Below are 14,983 nucleotides of genomic sequence, written 5' to 3' on the forward strand. Positions count from 1 at the left end.
CCGCCCCACGCTTGCAGCTGGCTGCTTTTGGCAGTGCTCTGACTGAAACACGTCCGGTAGTTGCTGGGGGATTGTCGGAGGCTGTAGGAGATCTTCATAGTTGGATCTTGAAAACAGTGGAACAGTTGTCTATACCTTTGGGCCACAAGAGAGCAAGATCAACCCCGTCCAAACCTCGGTTCTCCAACGAACTAAAAGAACAGAAAAAAGTGTGTAAAAAGCTTGAATGCAGTTGGCGTCAAGCTTATTGCCCACTGGCCAAAATAGCACTTAGGAAAGATCAGAAAAGCTACGAAACGGCGGTCAAGAGTCCCAAGGGCCTATTTTATGCGGAGCGCATTGCACAATCTAGGAACAACTCTAAGGAAATCTTTAGTTTTCTAAAGCCATGTGCGGAATACAAGGTCGCTCCTGCCTCCAATCCCTGGTGTGAGCAGCTTTCAGATTTCTTTATTGATAAAATACAAGCAACCCAGGATAGCTGTGGGCCGGCATGTTCTGAGCTCGCGGAACACTCGGTTCAGACAGTCCCTGAGTCGGCCCAGACAGTCCCTGAGTCTGATCCCGCCCACACTTCCTTGTCAGTGTTTTCGCCCATTTCTTTGCCAGATACTCTGGCCATTCTCAAGTCGCTTAAATCAGACTCCCCAGCAGATCCCTGTCTTGCCAGGCAGCTGGTAGCTGTGGCGGAGGTAGTCAATCCCGAAGTAAATAACATCATCAACCTGTCTCTGCAATCAGCCACGGTGCCCAATGAATGGAAACAGGCTAAACTACTCCCCCTGCTAAAAAAACCCTCATCGAACTCCGACATATTGGCCAGTTACCGACCAATCTCACTCCTCCCGGCTGTGGCAAAGGTATATGAGAAGGCAGTTTACAAACAACTGTCTGCGTTTGTTGAAACGTCTGGCACCCTGCATCTGTCTCAGTCCAGTTTCAGGGTCTCCTACAGTACAGAGACTGCTCTGCTCGAGATGACGGAGGCTATCAGGGAATGCCGGGATTCTGGCGGCAGAGCGGCCTTGGATTTACTTGACCTCTCTGCCGCATTTGATACGGTACCTCATCGTCAGCTACTTGCCCGTCAGGCCAACATTGGAATCTCAGGCCAGGTGTGGAACTGGATTGAATCCTTTTTAGCTAACAGAACACAGCAAGTGAGGCTGCAGCCCTTTTCACCCACTCCAAGAAGCATTACTACGAGTGTTCCTCAGGGGTCAACTTTGAGCCCATTACTCTTCAATGTTTATGTGACTCCACTGATTTATCTGCTGGAAGGGCTGGGCACCAAAATCATAGCCTACGCTGATGATACCCAGCTGCTCTTTACATGGAAAAAAGATGAGGTAACTCTGAACTCCGCTAAAAACGGCCTGACGGAGGTTTGTAAATGGTTAGCGCGGGCCCAACTTAAATGTAACAAGGATAAGACTGAGGTTCTCCTCTATGGGTCCTTCCTGCAGGATTCTAGGGATGACCTGTGGCCCGAGGGCTACCCTGTGCCAAAAAACAAGGGCAGCCCAGCTAAAAATCTGGGGGTATGGTTTGGCGAGGACCTCAGATTCCTAACACAAATTAATACATTGGCGGGAGTGTGCTTCGGCACACTGAAACTCCTTAAGAAATTCCTGCCGCTATTGCCTAAAATGACTAAAGCAATGGTGACCTGTGTTTTCATTCTTTCTATGCGAACTCTCCCTACATCGGCCTTCCCCGTTATCAGCTTAAAAAGCTACAGATCATTCAGAAGGCGGCTGCTAGAATGCTACTGGGTATTCCGGGTAGTTCCAGTATTAAGCATTTTCTTCATGATTTGCATTGGCTTCCGGTTGACCAGCGCATTCTGTTTAAGGCACTGACCATTGCCCACTGTGCCCTCTATAAATCAGGAACTCTATACCTCAGGAGGTGCTTTGAGTTCTACGCGCCATCCAGACATCTCAGGTCCCGGGGACAATGTCTTGCTGCTATCCCTCGCCATCGCCTCGCCAGAATGGGAGGTAGCTCCCTCTCTGTAAGGGCAGCTATGGCCTTGAACAGCCTGCCTTTTGAGCTCAGGAACAACCAAGACCTTAGGCTGTTCAAAAAGCAGTTAAACGCCTTGCTTTTTGATTAGTCTTTTAGCCGCGTCTCTCACTTCCGCTCTCCTATGTACAGGTTTTCGCGCCGGGACACTTCCGAGTAGCTGCGCACGTTATAAAATGTCGGTTAACATAACATAACATATTGAATCCTGTTTGAGCAAGATATGTTATAACACCTTCGACGCTTATGACGAGCTCAGCTCGTCATGAGGCACAGTGAAGCTGTGCTCATGACGAGCTGAGCTCGACATAACTGCCGCGGAACGCCCACGTGGGGCTAATTCCCCTCCTGTGCAGGCATTCTAAAGGAGTGGGCGGAGTCGTGACGAGCCCAGCTTGTCATGAGCACAGCTCCACTGTGCAGCATGATGAGCTGGGCTCGTCACGGGTACAGCGGCACCACGCGCGGCCCTGCGTGGAAGGGGTAAATCAACATCCGAGGGTCCTAGCACTATAAGTAAGAAACACCGGCATGCGTGCTGGTCCCAACTTGTGCAGGCAGAGAGAGTAAAGAGGAAGTCAGAAAAATCCAGAGTATCGGCCTATTTAGGTAAAAATCAGGGATGGATTGGCTCACCCCAAAGTTATTCGATTGGCCCCGTGAATCATTGGAAACGCAGTCTATTGTTTCGTTTTATGGAAGGCACAATAAAATATTGACTAAACTTCTCATTAGGCTTTCAAACTAATCTAGACACCTGCCTATGTCTATGCGATGGGAAATCTGGCCAATCTATGCCTCACTTTTTGTTTTTTTGCAGTTTTTATTGTATATATACTAAAACTATCTTGCACCCTGTGATTAAGAAGCTACATACCCGTGATTTTAGAGAATTGAATAATGCACTATTCCAATTGGATGATGCCGACATTCTTAACTGTGTCACCTTGTTTCTGAAAGTCGCGGTGCAAGTACGCAAGTCAATGTCAATGCTAGAATTTTAACATGTTTTTAGAGTTTTCACACCTGCATTTTAAATTGCTGTTTCATATTTGATGTGAATTTTTCTTCTATTTTTAATAATTTGATCACTCCTATGGCATGGGCAGCTCTGATTTTAAATTGAATTATGTATATTTTCTTGTTTTTTACCTTGTACTTTATTGGTTTAAAATGTTTAAACCGAATAAAGACGAAAGAAGAAGGAGTAGGCCATGCCTACCTGCTGGTGCCGCTCGAGACAGCTACTTACTCTTCCCTTGGAATATGCTATGGTATAATAAAGATAATATACACGCAGAAACAAATATGTAAAGAAATGATAAAAATAGATAAAAAAGTAAAAAAATAAATAGAATAAGAAAAGAGGACATGAAGCCAAAATATTCTCTCTCTATCACACACAAAATGCAATAGGTCTCGCATTAGGAAAGTTTGAGCTATTGGTCTTATAAATTACATTTTTTTTTTTATTTATGTATTTGTTAAAATAGCTAAATTAATAGCTCTGTCATTTACAATGCCAATAGTTATAACTTTCGCAAATGTGACACCTATAGCATTTGTAATGCAACATGTTTTTTATTTACGTGACTTAGATGTATTAATATTACAAATAACAATGGTTTTTATTTTTTTTGTTAAATTGTTAAATACTGTATTTAATTTGTAATGGCAATAGCTTAAACGTTTGTAAATAACTTTTGTGAAGATTATATTCAGTGTTTTTTATTGTGACGAAAATCCAAGAACAGAAGTGAAATATTAACATCTTTTTTGTGATTTGTAATAAGGCTTGAAAGCTTGAAAACAGCTTGAAACAGTGTCGCCTGTCGTGAACTGAGGGCTATAACTCACTGTGTAATGCACTATGTAAAGGCGACCACAAAATACAGACACTGTGAATTGAACTTTACAGGTTTGAAATTTAAATGATTCCTTTCTGAGGCCGTACATAAATAATTCATATGTGGGAAAGAAGGGTGGTGGTTGGTGTGGTGTGCATGTATAATAGAGATTGTTTGGAATGAATACCGGGAACGCAGCAATTAATTTGAACCGGTGGTTTCCAGGGCTCAGTACGGGCACTTTATTCTCAGTGTCGGCGCTAATGACAGTTCACACATGGTGGCGCTGTCTGTTTAATTATAAGATGAGAGCAACAACAGTATTTAATAATTCAAAATACATTGAAAATGGCAATTGAGACTATTCCATGCCATTCGTATTGGGAGTCCTGGAATAGTTTGAATTGTTACACTTGTAACATTGCAATGTGTTGTAGTTGTACTGGTACTTTTATTGGCAGTGCAGGCTGCAGTGGCATCCAAAGAAGGGCCCTGACACTTACTTTTTTTTCAAATATAAATTACGCACTAGTTTCAATAACAATATAGAATTATGCAGAAAAGGAGGCATCTGTGTAAATTTAAGATGATACAGGGGAAGCAGCGAGGAGAGTGCTCTGATTGTGGAAAACAAGCAGCAAGGAGAGAGAGAGAAAGAGAGGGAGTGGGGGAGAGAGAAAGAGAGAGTGGGAAAGAAAGAAAGAGAGAGAGTGGGAGAGAGAGAGAGTGGGAGAAAGAGAGAGAGTGTGAGAGAGAGCCAGTGGGAGAGTGGGAAAGAAAAAAAAAGAGAGAGAGAGTGGGAGAGAGTGGGAGAGAGAGAGAGAAAGACACAGTGGGAGAAAGAGAGTGAGAGTGGGAGAGAAAGAAAGAGAGAGTTTGGGAGACAGGGAGAGAAAGAGAGGGAGAAAGAGAGAGAGTGGGAGAAAGAGAGAGTGGGAGAAAGAGAGAGTGGGAGAAAGAGAGAGAGTGAGAGAAAGAGAGACAGTGGGAGGGAGAAAGAGAGAGAGAGTGGGAGAAAGAGAAAGACAGAGAGTGGGAGAAAGAGAGGGAGAGTGGGTCAGAGAGAAAGAAAGAGAGAGGTTGGAAGGGAGAGAAGATGAGAGAGTGGGAGAGAGAGAGAAAGAGAGAGGGTGGGAGGGAGAGATCGAGGAAGAGAGAGTGAGAGAGAGAGAAAGAGAGAGAGTGGGAGAGAGAGAGTGGGAGAAAGAGAGAGAGTGAGAGAGAGAGAGAAAGAGAGAGGGCGGGAGGGAGAGAGCGAGGACCCTTTGATCGCTGGTGCACGGGAGTATCAGATCTGAGCTGAGACTTTACTCTGGAATATATTTGTTCATTTTGTCCCGGTTTTTAGATCCCGATCTTTACATTCAGATATAATTACAGCAATATTTCATGCACTTTGTCTCCGCACTTCAAGGATAGCAGTGGTGATTTGATGCATCTGATATTTGATGGCACTTTTTATTCAGATGGTTCCAGGAGACGACGTTGGTATTATGTGTGATTTCTTCTAATTTTGAACAGGGGTCGCATCGCACTAATCCCGGTCTCAGAAATGAGGAGAACCTCAGGTATCTGACCGGTGACAAGATCATTCATGAGTGAACTATCGGTTCTGAGACATAGAACAGAAGGAGAGCCAAGATAGCGCTGTTGGTCAGAGTGCACGGGTGCATTTGAACGGCGCTATGCGCAGGGCATGGCCGTGCCTGTGAAAGATGACAAACAGGTGACAAGATCATTCATGAGTGAACTATCGGTTCTGAGACATAGAACAGAAGGAGAGCCAAGATAGCGCTGTTGGTCAGAGTGCACGGGTGCATTTGAACGGCGCTATGCGCAGGGCATGGCCGTGCCTGTGAAAGATGGCAAACAAGCAGATCATAGATGGAATCGAAGCTGTACCGAGGTGGGGGCTAAAGGAAACCAAAAGAAGTGAACAGTTGCAAAGGGACAACAAATACAGTCAGATGAAGGGCAGGGCGACAAACAAGAAAGGAAACAAGACGGAGGGCATTGCTGTGGGGAGGGGGGGAGGAGAAATGCACACGGCGGGCAGGGGAGGGGGCGGAGCGGGGAGAGCGGCATGAGGATGTGAAGCAGCCGGGGCCTTTGAAGTGAAGCTAAGCTTCACTTCAAAGGTGTGGGAGGAGTGTGGCTTTGGGAACAGATGGCGATTTGATGATGTGCACGCACATTTTAGGTCAATGCGCTTGCGCATTGACCTAAAAGCGCACGGGCACAGCACCAAATCGCCACAGTTAGTTAAACTTTGTTTAAAGCCCTATAGTCTCGCTTCTCTCAATGCGCATGCGCATTGATAGGTCACGAGACCTAAAAACAGTGGTTGGGTCACACTGCCTGCACCAGTCCTCCTAAAGCATTATGGTAAATGCTTTTCTCAATAGTGTTGATACTCAGGAGTCCTTAAAGTTACTGTCATCCACTGTTGGCACAAACAGCGATGAATGTTCTTGGGCACAAGTTTCTTGCTTCATTGGCGCTCAACAGAAAGGAGCAATCGGTTTTTGGGGTGCTTCGTAAGCTGCTTTCAGTATTTCATGTTCAGGCACACAGGTGCATCTCCAGCGTGCATCTGCCTGATAAATGCAAACTGTGGGGGTGGAAGCACACTGCTTGACTGCCTGACTGTCACCACCGGTTCACCCACTCCAGTGAATGCAGCCTTTAACAGTGCGGATACTCACAGTCATCCAAGTTCTTGCCACACAGTGCTGGCACTGCCAGTGCTGGATATTCATGGGCACGTGTAATATGCTTAATTGGCAAGAAGCAATAAACTTTGGGGTGTCTTGACCTGCTGTTGAAAGTAAATGTACAACAGTGTCTAGTTATTTGGACCAGACACACTAACAACGCAGACTCGTTTAATGCTACAGTGTGAAGATCAAATCCAGCACTACTATCACAGAACTTGAGCTCCTTCTGAATCATCGCACTGTGCTCCTTGCTGCTCTGAACATCTTCATGTTCTAGAACTTTCCAATGAGTTGCCCCTGGATGTGTGGCTTATGGCATGCTGTTTTTAGGTCTCGGCTGGCAATAGCAGCGTGCATGCGCTGCTCTCGGCATTCAAGAGCTTCTTGGAATCAATACAGATTCCAAAGCTCTCGGAGGCGGAGTTGAAGCCCTGCAAATCTTTTTAATTGGGTAGCGTCATCTTCCATGCAAAACACTGACTTCTGATTCTAAAGGAGGCTTCTTAGTCCCTCCTTGTTGCCGCCTTGTCTCTTTTTGGCCCCGCCTACCGAGATTGGATCTCTCACTTGCGGCGTGACACAGTCTCCTTCATTAGCTGGGACACATTTGTTCTTTAATCATAGGTACTTCCAGTACACATTTCTTTCAGTACACACACATTTCAAAACATGCCTGCTCTCGCCTTGAGCACAAGGAAGTAATACACCAAATACGGCATAATGCCAACATTTGAAAGCAAGAAAGAGGGACGTGTAAAAAAAAATAAAAAATCAGAGGAATTTATTTTACTTGCATTGATTTTGGAGGCAATTTTCGGGAGGAGACAGCAAAAATAAAGCTGTATGTGATTTAAAAAACCATGAGTCACCCAGGTGTGTTACCACATATGACATGGGTAGAAACGGAAGTGCATGCAAATATTCTTCAAGAGCAGAAACACTTTGGCAATGGGGCCTACATGCATAGAGGTGCTTTCTAGCACTGTAGGTGGGATACAAAGGTTTGAGAGGGTACTCTATGGGCAAAGAAGTGTAACTAGGAATATTTTATTAGAGGTGCCCCCTTAGTAATACGAAACACCCTGTGTATATGATTATAATACCTTCATCAGATTTATCCCAATTTTTTTCAGGGAGAAAATGCAAGTACTCCCAAGGCCGGGCTAACACCTCCCCCCACTCACAAACAAATAACAGTGGGGAGCCACGGGCAATGGCCAATGGGTAAAGGGAGCCAGGGTCACAAATGTTTGGGAACCACTGGTGTATCCCATGGATAGCCACGCCTCAAGGGTGGGATATGATGCTCCTAACATCCAAAGAAGGATTCAGACACAATAGTGCACCCTGGGATTGCTAAACGCCACACATAGCAGGAAGCCATCACAGGGCGGGAGGGATCCTTGGAGCCCATTGGTTAGTGACTGCATCGTCCCATCACGGCACATTCTGGGCTTAGTTATGCCACCTCAGACCATGGAACTGGAGAAAGGACAGAAGAAGGGCTGCCCTGCTGACTCCTGGACCTGGCAAGAGAGGCTGCACCATCTGCTGGACCACACCTGCTGCACCTTAGGCTAGCGAAACGAGGACTGTGCCTGTGGTTCCTGGCTCATGGAAAAGATGCTTCCAGAGCTGCAGACCAAAGTAGTGACTCCACGGGTCAGTCAGCTGACTCCCGGAAACAGCACCATGGGCATCAAAGCTGCAGAAACCCATTCTGTCAAGTCAGTAGCCACCTTCTGCAAATCGCTGCTGACCGCTGCTGGGTTCCCCAAAAGACCGATCCCAAATGGCCTACAATTGCCCTCGAGTCTGCTTGACCCAGGAGTGTCATCTGAGTCCAGAGTGGTAGCCCAAGAGGGGACACCAGCCTTCACCAAAGGATATCCCTGGACCCGCAGTGAACAGAGATTGGTAGTCCAGCCGCAGCTGGCCTTCTATTGGCTCAAAGAGGACTTCGAGGGACACAGACCTCTGTGACCAATGCCTCTCCAGCTAACCCGTAGACTGAGGTATATCCACAAGAACACCCTCGTCGATCGCACAGCACCCAGAGCATCCTTCAGCATCCTGCATCACCATCATCAGGACTACTTCTTTGGAAGTCTAGGACGGTCTTGACGTAAATGTGGAACTGGACTTGAGACTACTTTGGTGATCAGATAACTGTCCAACTACTTCTTGGTGAGCCCCCTAGCCTTCTCCCTGTTGGATTTGGTTGCCCCACTTGGGTCAGAGTAGTCAAATGCAACACTTTCCAACTTTTCAAACGTTTCAAAACGTTACAGTTAGCAATGCTTGTTTGTGCTTTGAACTAAACAGCTGAGATTTACGTTTAACTTAAAAAGCTATATCCATGGAACCCTACAGTGGATTTGGCTCATCTTGGTGTTTACAAATTCATAAAAATGCAATCTATTTTTATAAATTGGTGTCAGATTTGTTTTGTGTTTTGTGACTTTCCTATATTGTTGTTTGGTGCTTCTAAACGCTTTATACTAGTCCCTATGTTTTAGGCTTGCTGCTCGAGCTACAGCTACCCAGAGTTGGCCTAAATGTTTTTACAAAAGAGCCTGACTGACCCATGATAGTTTTGAGAGTGTATTGGACGTTACGGTCTAACAACCATACCATAATACGCCACAATCCTCACAATAATTTTTTATCCCTGCCAATGCAGGTGTTTTAAATTCCATACAACTGCACAATTGTATAGGGGGCAATGGTCCTTTTTAAACCCCTACATTGCCCAAGGGTGTGAGTAATGTCAGGTTCCCCTCCCCATCCGCCTTACACAAGGGTGGACAACTTTATTTATTCCCCATGTCTTCCTAAAAGATGGGGCTACCCCTTTGCAACTGCCTTTCTGAAAGTTCTACTGACTTTGAAGTTGTTTCATAAGAATTGGATCAGCAGGTTGTGAACCACACACATCTACACCGAGAAGACAAACATCGGGAGCTACCTGATCCACCTGCCACTTCCATGAATTTCTTTCACTGGATCTCAAAAAGTTCCCCTGTTCATGGTTATCTAGAGGATTTCAAACCACAGAGTATACCAAGGTCACACTCCCAGGTGTTCCTATGCTGAGTTCTAGGCAGTGCCTTGTTAAGAACCTAATGTAGCCATTCGTTTGTCTAAGGTGGCTAATGCTTTGACCTGCCAAAGGGGCGATGTCCTGATTGGTGGCAGTCTATTAGAAGTGTTACAGCGCGTTAACTGCAATTCTGGAAAAAGGTCTGCAACCAGCTGCCTCCAAGAAAAACTCTTGCAGTCCTACATGACCCTTCCTCTCACCTGCATCTGGTAGGCATAGTTAAACTATGCCAGTGACTCCTAATTGAAGGATAGATGGGTGACATAAAACATTCTTAGATGGAGGCCATGAAAGAGGAATAGATTCCCTAAAGCCTAATATCCAGATCCCAGTACACTTGGGCAACCCAAATGAAGTGGCAGTTTTAAGATATTCAAACTGTTGTCTGCTGTATCTTGCAGCATAGTGTTTGCAAGAAAGAAGGGTAGTCAGTGTCGACCCTAACTGAAAACCTTCTTGATGGAATGATAGAATAATCAGCACATCCTTGTGGCTACACCAATTTCTGCATGAAGCACAATGATGAGATTAAGATCTCAGAGTAGACTACCTCATTAAATCTAGCACTGCAACAGCTAGTCCTCTGGACAGACTCTTGTTCTGCAACTGCACCAGCTCAACTCCCAAGTTGATAAGATAAGGCTGAGCCGAGACAGGATCACATATTTCAATGGAGCGGGAAGGGTTGGAAGTACCCACTACTGACAAGTCGTCACCTAGCGTAGAAGGGTAAAGCAAGAGGAGTGGGGCTGATCTGGAACGATCAAAATCAATGTGGCTTCCTCACTTCTGATGCATATTATTATTTTTGAAATCAGCAGAAATGGGGGAAAGGCATGTAAGAGACCCTGTGACCAAAGGTTACGAAGAGTATTCACTCCAAATGCATCTGATACCTGGAGCGTGAAACAGAGCTAAGGTGCCAGGCCATTTTCATCAACAGCAACACACAGGAATCCCCCATTACTTGCAAATCAGAGAAAACAGGCGGGGAACTAGACAACAATTCTGGATTATGGGACGATTCCGCTTCAACACTATCTCCCACAGGAACATAAACCACACTGAGGGAGATCCGAACCTTCTCTGCACACAGAAAAATTAGGCCTGTATCCTTGCTAGTGCCTGGAGTTGGCCTCCCTTGTCAAATTAATGGTTTCCACTATTTCCAATTTCAGAAAAGTTTGTTTCCTGCATTGACCATGAACCAGATGAGACCACCATTCGCATCTGTTGTGATCATTGAAGGATTCTGATTGGCAAGAGATATCCCTTACTTTAGATGTTGACTCCGCAGTCACCAAGACAGTTCCTTTTCTTATATTCCGGGTTAAAGGGATTGGTATCACAAAATTCTGTGGTGTTTGATTCCATAGAAAAAGAACAAGTCTCTTATCTTTCTAGAGGTGAAATCCGGAGTGTGGCACTATTGGCACGCCATGTCCACCAGAACCTATAGAAGAGGCTTGACTCAGAAGAGCTAAGAGATATCAAGTGATCTTTTTTATCCGCAGATTTGGAAGGAGAGCAGTTTGACAGCGGGCTCTCATGCACTCTATGCCCTGAACAGGAATAATTTGAGACTTCTTCCATTGGATTACCAGTTCATGGCTCTGAAGAACTGAGATCACTTCCCTGATATCCTTTACTGTTTGAGGCACTGAAGATGACTGAATCATCCAATTGTCCAAGTAAGGGAGGATAAGAATACCCCCTCTATTGAAGAAGACTCATCATTGGTGCCATCAGCTTGGTAAGCACCCTAGGGGCGGATTTGAGGCCATACAGTAGGGCACGGAATTGGTAATGGTCACCGGACTCTGAAAACTTTGGATATTTCTGATGGATCAGATACACTGGAATATGGCGAGACACATCCTGCAGGTCTAAAATCCCCATTAATTTACCTGGGTGGATTAAGGTTTTCTTATTAAGTTAGGCGATCTTGATCTAAGATATTCAAATCCAATTGTAGACTCTTTTTTGATCCAGTACTTAGTGATAGCCTTGTGATACTTTTTCTGAGGAAAAAAAGCATAGAATAGACCCCTTTTCCTCTTTCTCCTTTGGGAAGTGTGACTGCTCTCTTCTACATTGATGTTGTGATGCCATCTTTAAAACCTGGGATTTGCATCTGTTTCTGTGAATAGGCATAGAGATGCACACCTAATCTGGAAGCCTAGAGACAAAGGGGGATATTCTCAGTGAAGTGGCAGAGAGAGGCGTTAAGCCTCCTTGGCTTAACGCCTCTCATCGCCACCTCGGAAATGTGAGGCTGCACCCTATTCTCAAGAATGTGGTGCAGCCTGGTGTTTCCCCCAGCGATGGGGCTACATTTCACGACTTAGCACCAACGCAGACATCCTTGCACCAGAGTGCAAGGGTGTCTGTGTGCAGGAGAGGGTTGTTTATGTACAAGAAGGTGTTTGTAACTTTCATGTGTGTTGCTTCGTGCAGAACACATCAAAGTTATAAAATGGCAATTTTGGAAAGGTTTGTTAATGTACAGGAAGGGACACCTTCCTGTACATGAACAAACCATGGCATTTTGCTTTTTCCATGTGTGCTGCACAAGACAGCACACATGGAAAAAGCAAAAACGAGGATAAATAAAGCATTTCTCCTCGTTTCGCCAACTTAAGATCAGGATTTTTCTGGTCTTAAGTTCGGCTGCCCTTGATAATAGGTGGCATCGTCGATCACAATGGGTGTTGCGGTGGAACGCCCACCGCAACACCCACTGCACGCCCCTTTCAAGCTAAATTTAGCGTGAAAGGGGCCATCATTCTCGTGGGTTAACGCTGCCTTGAGAATAAGGCGCTGACCCTATCGCCACGGGAACATCAGAAAACGTGACGTTCCTGTGGCGATAGGGGCTTGAGAATATGCACAAAGTGTTTAGCAAAGCCTTCTTGAAGTATATCCAGAAAACAAAAATCTGAACTGTCAGCTTCACATCCTGGCAAAAAGTGCAGGAAATCAGCCCTTAAAATCTACAATTTGCATTTCCCTCCACTAGTCAGGTTCACAGTCGTTTATTCTGACCAGAGAATGACTTATGACTTCCTGGACTGGAAACATTTTCTCCTAGAAGTTTGGGAATTGCGCAATGAATTCTTGTTTGATCCCCACACTTCAGAGCAGGAATTTCTAGCTGACTTCCCAAAGCGTAGTTTCTATCTATGAAAGCTTTAGTGTCCATTTCTCCAACTGGTCTCCAACAAGGTTAATGGCTAAGAAAGGAATCAATCGTTCACTGTATTGCCTTGTCTGCACTATCTGTTTTCCAACACTATCCACATGTGCCTTCTAGCTATCACTGAAGCTTCAGATGCTTTAGAAGAAGACCTTAGTCCGTAACACATATTATCTGAAAGTAACCAGAAGAGCGGAATAGTCTTCTACGTTGGACACAGCTAAGCCAGGAATTTGAAATCCTGCTCCAAGGATGGTGCTGTGTGCGCCACTACTGTTCCACTTATAATGTTAGATTATTCTCCGCATTGACCTTCATGATGGAAGTTTATGTACATTTGTGCACCTGATCTACCAAAGTCCATTATACTGGATGTACCATTGTGCCTCCTGTCACGATTGCCAATACAGAATCAATCTTGAGGGAACGCTGCAGCACTTTATATGCGTCTTCTGAGGAACCCATCTTTTGCATGAAGCAAAGAACAGTAAGGTGATCCAGCTCATGACACTCTCAGAAAAGGAGCTTTTATTTTAACTTGCAAAGCTGAAGCAGAACCATAACATCTATTGGATTGAGGAAAAAATATGGAGCAAACTCTTAAACAGATACCATCTCAGAAAAGTGCAGCATCTCTCTGAAAGTTTCCTGAAAAGGGCTGAGCTCCTCATAACGAATATATCTGGTACCAATTTAAGGATCAGACTTCTTTTCTGAATAACTGGATTCTGAATCCTTTCTTTGTTGTGGTACTTGATTTCCAGGATTGTTTCATGTGCTCTTTCAGCTAGGATAACTTTTGCAACAGAAAGCTCCACAAACTGCTGAACATCTGTAGATGACAAAGGCTGCTTAGATACTGGATAAACGGCGTATCTGGATTTATTCATAACGGTTCTTCTATCTTCATCATCAGAAGAATTCAACGAAGCAAGATGTTTTTGGTTAGCAGATCTTCTCCGATTAATTATTATAGCACCACTGACAAGGTAGAGAAACTGTTAACATATTTCCTATAACACAACTGGAGACTAAACACTATTTAATGAAGCCTGTACAGAGCCATGTATCCAGTTCCCAATGTTTTGCTGAAAAATCCAAACCCTTAAAAAACATGTGAACACACCCCCTTTTAAATACAAAAACAGGACACTCGACCCACAGCAACAAAAGGAGCAACAGACCCACAATAATCTTCATGCCTAAACTTCTCTATATAAAACACATTATGCGGCCGCGCTTACCTGCGGCATAAGGAGGCGGAAGCTTAGGGCAATCAAAAACCAGGACGTTTTCTACCGCCTCAGTTTACCTTCAGACTTCATAAACAACAGCTACCAAGGATCTCTTCCAAGCTGGTTCAAGGCGTGGCCTGCTCTGCTGCCCTGCGCTCATCATGCTTTGTGGTCAGGTACAACACTGCTTTTATTTTTCCTGTATTACTTCATAAGGATGGAATGCCAACCCTCCTGTACATTACTGCATTCTCTGTGCTCAGAATTTTTTTTTAACACATAGGTAAAAAAACATAATTGGCTTGCTTCAGCCTCAGCCCAAGCCCTGCAGGCAGGGAGGGAAAATTAAATTATGCTGTTGCATCTGCTGCTCTGCAAGCATTCAGAAACCCAAGCAGGCTTCAAGGAAACCTGCCCACAGGTTTATAGGGCACTTTCCCAAAAGTCAGACAACAACAAAATTGGATGTTTTCTGTATTAGTGATTCAGATACACTTACTTAAGATGGTCTAAGGTGGTTTGTTTATCAGTAGATTGGGCACTGGAGTGCCTGCCTGTGGGAAGTGGACTCACTTCCACAGCAAGGAACGAGGAACCATGGGATGAGGAGGAACTATACGCTGTTAATTGACTAATGTAGGTCACTAAAAGAGCCTATGACCCATGTTAATAGGCTGTAAACATGTGGAGCTTCTACTGTAAACCTTAGATATTACATATGGTCTTGATGCATTGGGATGTGGAGATATACATACTGCAGGTCCAAAGCCACCATACATTTCTCTGGTTAGATTTAGGGAATTATTTTCTGCAGACGGTCAATCTTGAAATTAAATGCTCTAACCCATCTGTTGACT

The 14,983-nt window shown here is 44.7% G+C and overlaps 1 protein-coding gene across 2 annotated transcripts in view; it reads right to left on the reverse strand.

Moving 5' to 3' along the window:
- Positions 1 to 14,983, reverse strand: part of GLS2 (glutaminase 2) — a 324,314-nt gene that overhangs the window by 225,111 nt on the left and 84,220 nt on the right. The window lies entirely within an intron of this gene.

This window comes from Lissotriton helveticus, chromosome 1_1, assembly GCF_964261635.1.
Source record: "Lissotriton helveticus chromosome 1_1, aLisHel1.1, whole genome shotgun sequence".
Taxonomy (NCBI): Eukaryota; Metazoa; Chordata; class Amphibia; order Caudata; family Salamandridae; genus Lissotriton; species Lissotriton helveticus.